We start from the raw sequence: 7,500 nt of genomic DNA on the forward strand, positions 1-7,500 counted from the left end.
AAGTGGTTGAATGTTCTACAGATAGATGTACTCTTCAGGCCGAATCTGCGTAACACAATATATGACAATATATGAATTCCTGAGTTACTGGTACAATCCATCCAACAGGCTTTTATATAGTTTCCGTCTACACGGTTTGGGGAAATCATAGTTTATGATAAAATACATTTTGCTTGAACTCCCAGACATGAAATCGAACGTAGGCTTTAAAAATTACACAGCAGCCTTCTTAACAACTCGATTGTACCTGCCTCCTCATATGTCACGCTATAATTGTCTTGGCACATTTAGGTTTCAATTTCCATATAAAATTTTTAAAGATTTTTGGACATATTTGCAAACTCTGTCGTTCCAGCTGGATGATCACCATCATAAAAGTATTCAGAAATCCCGAACTACTGAATTGAAACCAACGAAAGTTTTACTAGTTTTATTATTGCGATGTGGGAATAAGTTCTCATCAAACCACAATGGCTTATCATCATAAAAGTACTCAGATGTACTGAACGACTGAAATGAAAGCAACGAAAGATTTCTCCCCCCTTTTTTTTTATCACTGCAATGTGGGATGTAAGTTGTCATCAAACTGGTTGGGTCTATTTCATTTCGCGTACATCGTTAATGTTTTTTAGGAAGGGCATTAAAGTCACTGTTTCCCAATAATCTCTACCTAAATCAGAATTATTGACGATGCAAGAAACCACTATGACACGCTTAAGGCTCACAGCAGGAAATATAAAATTTACTGAAGGCTGCCATAAAAATTCAGTTTGTACTAATTCTACAGGTTACAACAGAGGCTACAATACGTTCAATAATGCCGGCATGATTTTTACTTGCAAATTCCTTTTGATTGAATAACCACGGATTGCTGATCTGTGAAAATACACAGATTGCTGTGAATTCAAATCATCGAACATATTTCTATTAGTTCTGTTTGCACTAATCTGTTGCATTTTCTCTAATTAAAAGAAAAGGAATGTATACGGGCGAACTACAGAACGCTTTAAAAGTGTTTGCGAGCTATAAGTTTCTGTAAATCCTGTTTTTATTTCAAGTTTCTCGCTGCGTTGATGGTTGGCTACCATTCTTGGAAGATCTTTAAGCAAGTACACTGAAACATCTAGATTAAAGTGTATCCTAGAGACACGGAGGAAACTAAATGCATCAGTCATTGCAGCCATCATCATCATCGTCGTCGTCATTGTCGTAGCCTCCGCCGCCACCACTACCACCACCGCCGCCACCCCTGCCACCACCCCTGCCGCCGCCTCCTCCTCCTCCGCTGCCTCCTCCGCTGCCTTCTCCGCTGCCTCCTCCGCTGCCTCCTCCGCTGCCTCCGCCTCCGCTGCCTCCGCCTCCACTGCCTCCGCCTCCGCTGCCGCCGCCGCCGCCTCCTCCGCCGCCTCCTCCGCCGCCTCCTCCGCCTCCTCTGCCGCCGCCTCTGCCGCCGCCTCCGCCGCCTCCGCCGCCGCCTCCGCCGCCGCCTCCGCCGCCGCCTCCGCTGCCTCCGCCTCCGCTGCCTCCGCCTCCGCTGCCTCCGCCTCCGCTGCCTCCGCCTCCTCCGCCGCCTCCTCCGCCTCCTCTGCCGCCGCCGCCTCCGCCGCCTCCGCCGCCTCCGCCGCCTCCGCCGCCTCCGCCGCCTCCGCCGCCTCCGCCGCCTCCTCCTCCGCCGCCGCCTCCTCCGCCGCCGCCTCCTCCTCCGCCGCCGCCTCCTCCGCGGCCTCCTCCGCCGCCTCCGCCGCCGCCGCCACTACCACCACCACCACCACCATCCTCATCATCATCATCACTAGTCAAGCTGTGTTGGTATTTTTAATGTTTTAGTTTTACCTCTCACAAAAACAAAAACAAATACAAAGACAAAAAAACAAACAAAAGACCTTCAACTTCACTCATCCATTTATCGTTCTCCATGTCATCCATTTTCTTTTGCTTAATATCAGTATGAAACAAACATAAAGCCGTCATCTGTTCCCTCATGCAAATAACTTTAAAAGATAATCCTATATTCAGTTGTTGTTTCATTTATTTATTTCACTAGTAATCAATCTGCTTAAACCCACACTAAATGCAATTAAACCACAGAAGTAGGATACTATTTCATTAACACCAGCTTTCCTCTCTCTCCGTTTAAGCTACTGCGATCCATGTAATATCAATAACGTCTTTTACCCCCGTCCTAAACAATCAGGTTAACTGCGAATACGGTTTAAAAGTCAACTGCTTGGGAGAGAAAGTTCCCCGCAATAAGGATACATATGTGTGTGTGTGTGTGTGTGTGTGTGTCTGCAGATGCATATGTATGTATGTATGTGTGGAGGTTCAATGGCCCAGTGGTTAGGGCAGCGGATCGCGGTTTCGATTCCCAGACCGGGCGTTGTAAGTGTTTATTGAGCGAAAACACCTAAAGCTCCACGAGGCTCCGGCAGGGGATGGTGGCGAACCCTGCTGTACTCTTTCAGCACAACTTTCTCTCACTCTTACTTCCTGTTTCTGCTGTGCCTGTAATTCAAAGGGTCAGCCTTGTCACACTGTGTCACGCTGAATATCGCCGAGAACTACGTTAAGGGTACACGTGTCTGTGGAGTGCTCAGCCATTTGCACGTTAATTTCACGAGCAGGCTGTTCCGTTGATCGGATCAACTGGAACCCTCGACGTCGTAAGTGACGGAGTGCCAACAACAACATGTATGTACGTATGTATTACTCATTTATTCTGTTTTGGTTCTCCATATGAACTTAAGACTTGATTTATTTAACATTTAACACTTTACAATGAAAATAGATCAGTACATTCTTTTGAATAATGGGAGCGTGTGAGGAAATTTTTGCAGTGAAATTTTCTTGGAAATTAATAAGAACTTCTAATTTTACACGTTTCATTAATAAGAGAACATAGTTTGAAGTTTCAAACGTAAATTGACCTTTGAATTCACAACAATCTGTCTATTTTTAGTGTCACAGATCAGCAATCCGTGGTTATTCAATCAAAAGTAATTTGCAAGTAAAAATCATGCCGGCATTATTGAACGTATTGTAGCCTCTGTTGTAACCTGTAGAATTAGTACAAACTGAATTTTTACGGCAGCCTTCAGTAAATTTTATATTTCTTGCTGTGAGCCTTAAGCGTGTCATCGTGGTTTCTTGCATCGTCAATAATCCTGATTTGGGTAGAGATTATTAGGAAACAGTGACTTTTATGCCCTTCCTAAAAACATTAACGATGTACACGAAATGAAATAGACCCAACCAGTTTGATGACAGCTTACATTGACCCAAAGCAATGACTAAATCAAATTCCACACTATAATAGGCTTCAAACATCTGGCAAACAAGTATTTCAAAGTGAACAAAGATAGTTTTCTTCAGGGCATGTGTGGAGAATATTTCTGTTATATGCAGCCGAAACCGGGTCTATGAAGAAATCGCTTTAAGAACGCTTTGATGATAGGTGCATCAAGCTTCTCAGAGAGGACTCAAGATATCTCATGGCATGAGTACAACACCAAAGAGGAAGTTTACGGACACATTCCACCCACCGCTAATATTGTTGCTCAATGCAGGGTAGGATTTGTTAGTCATTGCTATCGTGCTGAACACCAGGCAATATCAGATCTCATATTTAAGGCATCGAGCTGGCAGAATCGTTAACACGCCAAGCAAAATTCTTAATGGCATATCGTTCGTTCCTACTTTTTCAGTTCAAATTCCGTGAGGTCAACTTTGCCTTTAATCCAGCATCCTCTCGCCCTATTTCTTTGATATGTGTGTGTGTGTGTGTGTGTGTGTGTGTGTGTGTGTGTGTGTGTGTGTGTATAGGGTCAAGCGCTGAACTGAGTGGTTGAGAAACGGACTTCTTAGCCACACAACCTTGGTTCTGTACCCACACACCAAACCAGTAAAAGATAAAATTGAATTTCTGTTAAGAATTATCATTGCAATTCATAGGCCAATTCATCTTACTGAAGTGATTCCATTGACACAAGATCAGTGTAGTGACCAATTGTTTTAAGATGGTAGACTTCTGCATATAAAACATGAGTTGGGAAAATGTGTTAAAAATACGATATTGAACAGACTTTCTCTAGTTTTAAAGGCACATAATCGTTGACATTGCATGGAAATAATATTTGTTTGTTCGTTAGGTTATTTTATACATACATTACTATCAACAATTAATGTATATACAATTTTGAGGACATTAGATTTCTCTGATTATCTTACTCGTACATTTTTTGCAGAAGTCATAAACTCTAAATGTTTTTTAGAACAAGTTTAAATACATACTATTAATGAGCATTAATAAGGATGCAAACTGACAGAATCGTTAACGCACTGGACAAAAAGAACTTAGCAGTTTTTATCCTGGCTCTTTACTTTCTGAGTTCAAATTCGACGGAGGTCAATCTAGCCTGCCATTCTTTTGCGGATCGATAAAGAAAGTGCTAGTTGAGCACCGGGGCCAGTATAATTGACTTCCTATTCCACAAAGATTGCTGGTCTAGTGCCGAAATTTGAAGCCTTTATTCGAATTAAATAATTTAAAGTTAAGACAATTTATTAAAGGAGGTTTAAGAATAACAACAGAACATTAAGTGATGGTGTGGCTGGGGTTCAATTCCGAGAGTAGAGTCAAATATATTATGAATTAGTTGTGAAGGGGTCTTTAAATTTCGCCTGAATGCTTGCTTAATTAATTGATTAATTTACATGTGCTATGATTGGTTACGCAGTTATTATGGTCCAAAAACATAGGACATATTTCCATGGTGTTCATGCATCATATTATTATTATACACATTCCCAGCTTTTTTTTTCTTTTCAATCACTAAAATAACTTGGGACTTATGGAAAGAAAGTTTTATATTACACGGAACGTATGAAACAAGGACTAACTAAAACTCAGGAAGTAAGTACGGACGTTTAGGACAAACTTATGAAAATGCTTTGGATATGCAAAGGGTTTAGCTATTTGTGTCATGATTGAATATACAATTATGATCCATAAACATGTTTGACTGTGTGTTTGTATTTGTGCATGCCACCCTGTATGTGTGTGTGTGTGTGTGTGTGTGTGTGTGTGTGTGTGTGTGTGTGTGTGTGTGTGTGTGTGTGTGTGTGTGTATGTGTGTGTGTGTGTGTGTGCGTGCGTGCGTGCGTGCATGTGTGTGTGTGTGTGATAGGAGTATATCTCGCTATGGTGTACCAAATTCATTGACTGAGAGACGATATTAGGAATAGACTGCAACTGTTTTCAAAACTATTTTTATGTGTAAGTGTTGCATACACCGTAGATGATATCCACTGCAATGGAACAATCATAGTTGCTGGTAACAGCTCAATTAAAAACAGCGACAATGTTGAGCTAACGTGGAAGCTTCAACGTGTTCACTCAACCCGCTAGAAATAGCAACCAGCGCGTTAAAAAACAGAAAGACGCATTGGAGAATGAAGTGATTCTAGACGGGATGCTCCTCGCTGGAATGTCTTTGACGATCGATGGGCTCCGTCACAACAAATACGGAATTAAATAGTAACGAAAACAACTTCAATGAGCCAAACTAAGGAACCGGATGCCTTTCTGTGTGGTTGCTCTGCCGGCCAGAAATAACAGTTACATTTCCAAGTCACAACCACTGCAGTGGTGCACAAAATATATGGTGCGACACTCTGGCGCTTCACAAAGGATGTATGCAAGTGCGTAAAGGTGCATGGCTTAGTGGTTACGTTATTCGGCTCACAATTGTAAAGCCATGAGTTCGATTGTCGGCGACACGTTTTGTCCTTGAGCAATACACTTATTCCACGTTGCTCCAGTCCACTCAGCAGGGAAATATGAGTAGCACCTGTATTTTAAAGGGCCAACCATGTCACATTCTGTGTCACCCTGAATCTCCCTGAGAACTACATTAAGGATATGTGTGTCTGTGGAGTGCTCAGCCACATGCATGTTAATTTCACGAGTAGGCTGTTCTGTTGATTGGAACAACTGGAACCTTCGTCGTTGTAAGCGACGGAATACCGGTTTTATGCAGGTGCCTTGAAGTTTCTTTTTTTAAATACACAATATTCAATTTCGGAACGCTCATACTAATTACCTGAGCGTCTACAAAAACGTACCATTTATAATTTTATTGTTTTACACACATAAAGATATTTTTTTCATTTCTTTCTTTATATTTTGGTATCAGGTAAGCAAATTTAATGGAAAGAGGTAGTAGGTTACATCAGTCCCAGTACTTGACTGGTATTTTATTTTATCGACCCCCAAAAGATGAAAGGCAACGTTGAGCTCGGCAGAATTTGAACTCAAAACGTAAGGAACGTTAAGAAAGGCCTCTAGGTATTTTTGTACGAGGATCTAACGACTCTACTATACATTCTCTTAACTTAGCAGTTCGGCAAAAGACACCGTTAGAACATGTACCAGGCTTTAAAAAATAAATACTGAACCTTTCAAGACTGTGCACCAGCATGGCCGCAGTCCAATGACTGAAACAAGTAAAAAATGAAATCTTCCAAATTTACTTTTAAAATTCTATTCTTTTCTACTCTAGGTACAAGGCCCGAAATTTTTAGGGAGGAGGCCCAGTCGATTAGATCGACCTCAGTACGCAACTGGTACTTAATTTATCGACCCCGAAAAGATAAAAGCCAAAGTCGACCTCGCTAGAATTTGAACCCAGAACCTAAAGACGGACTACATACCGCCAAACATTTTACCCCGCGTTTGCTAACGATTCTGCTAACTCACTGCCTGCAATCCACGAATACACACGTGTAATTAATAAATGAAGGTAAAGAATAAATTTCTCTGTTTTGTCTAAGTTTTTAACCTTGTAACACATGCATATTAAAACTTTACTTTTGAAGTTCGCCGACAATCACTTTTTTCGTTTGTTTTTGTATTTATTTAATCTCCTGTATTGTCATAATGTCAGAAAGTTTTAGAACCACTGTCTTCCTTGTCTTAGAAACGGGAGGACGCATTGGACAATGAAGTCATATATATATATATATATATATATAAACACACAAACACACACACACACACACACATATATATATATATAATATATATATATATATATTATACGTATTTATGTTGTTATGTTTATGCATGTATGTATGTATGTATGTATGTATAGATAGATAGATAGATAGATAGATAGATAGATATTCGTTTAGTGTTGACTCAATACCATTGTAGTGAGTAATGATGTTTTATTTTGGTGGAGTCAGTCTCTTGCTACTCCGAGTTAATCCTGTTGGTACACAGGGTTTTCTTGCCTGAAAACCCTGTACATTCCTCTGACTCGACCAAAATAATGCATATCAGCCTACCTTTATTTCTACTATAGGCATAAGGACCGGAATTTTCTGGGAAAGGGGCAAGCCGATTAGATCGACCTCATTATTCAACTGGTACTTAATTTATCGACTCCGAAAAGATTAAAGGCAAAGTAGACTTCGGCGGAATTTGAACTCAGAACATAA

General features: G+C 40.9%; 1 protein-coding gene across 1 annotated transcript in view; it reads right to left on the bottom strand.

The window, feature by feature from the left end:
• Positions 1-7,500, bottom strand: part of LOC106871215 (thrombospondin-type laminin G domain and EAR repeat-containing protein) — a 45,057-nt gene that overhangs the window by 36,389 nt on the left and 1,168 nt on the right. The gene's annotated exons all lie outside the window — the stretch shown is intronic.

Source organism: Octopus bimaculoides, chromosome 2 (genome assembly GCF_046866305.1).
Source record: "Octopus bimaculoides isolate indiv1 chromosome 2, ASM4686630v1, whole genome shotgun sequence".
Lineage (NCBI taxonomy): Eukaryota > Metazoa > Mollusca > Cephalopoda > Octopoda > Octopodidae > Octopus > Octopus bimaculoides.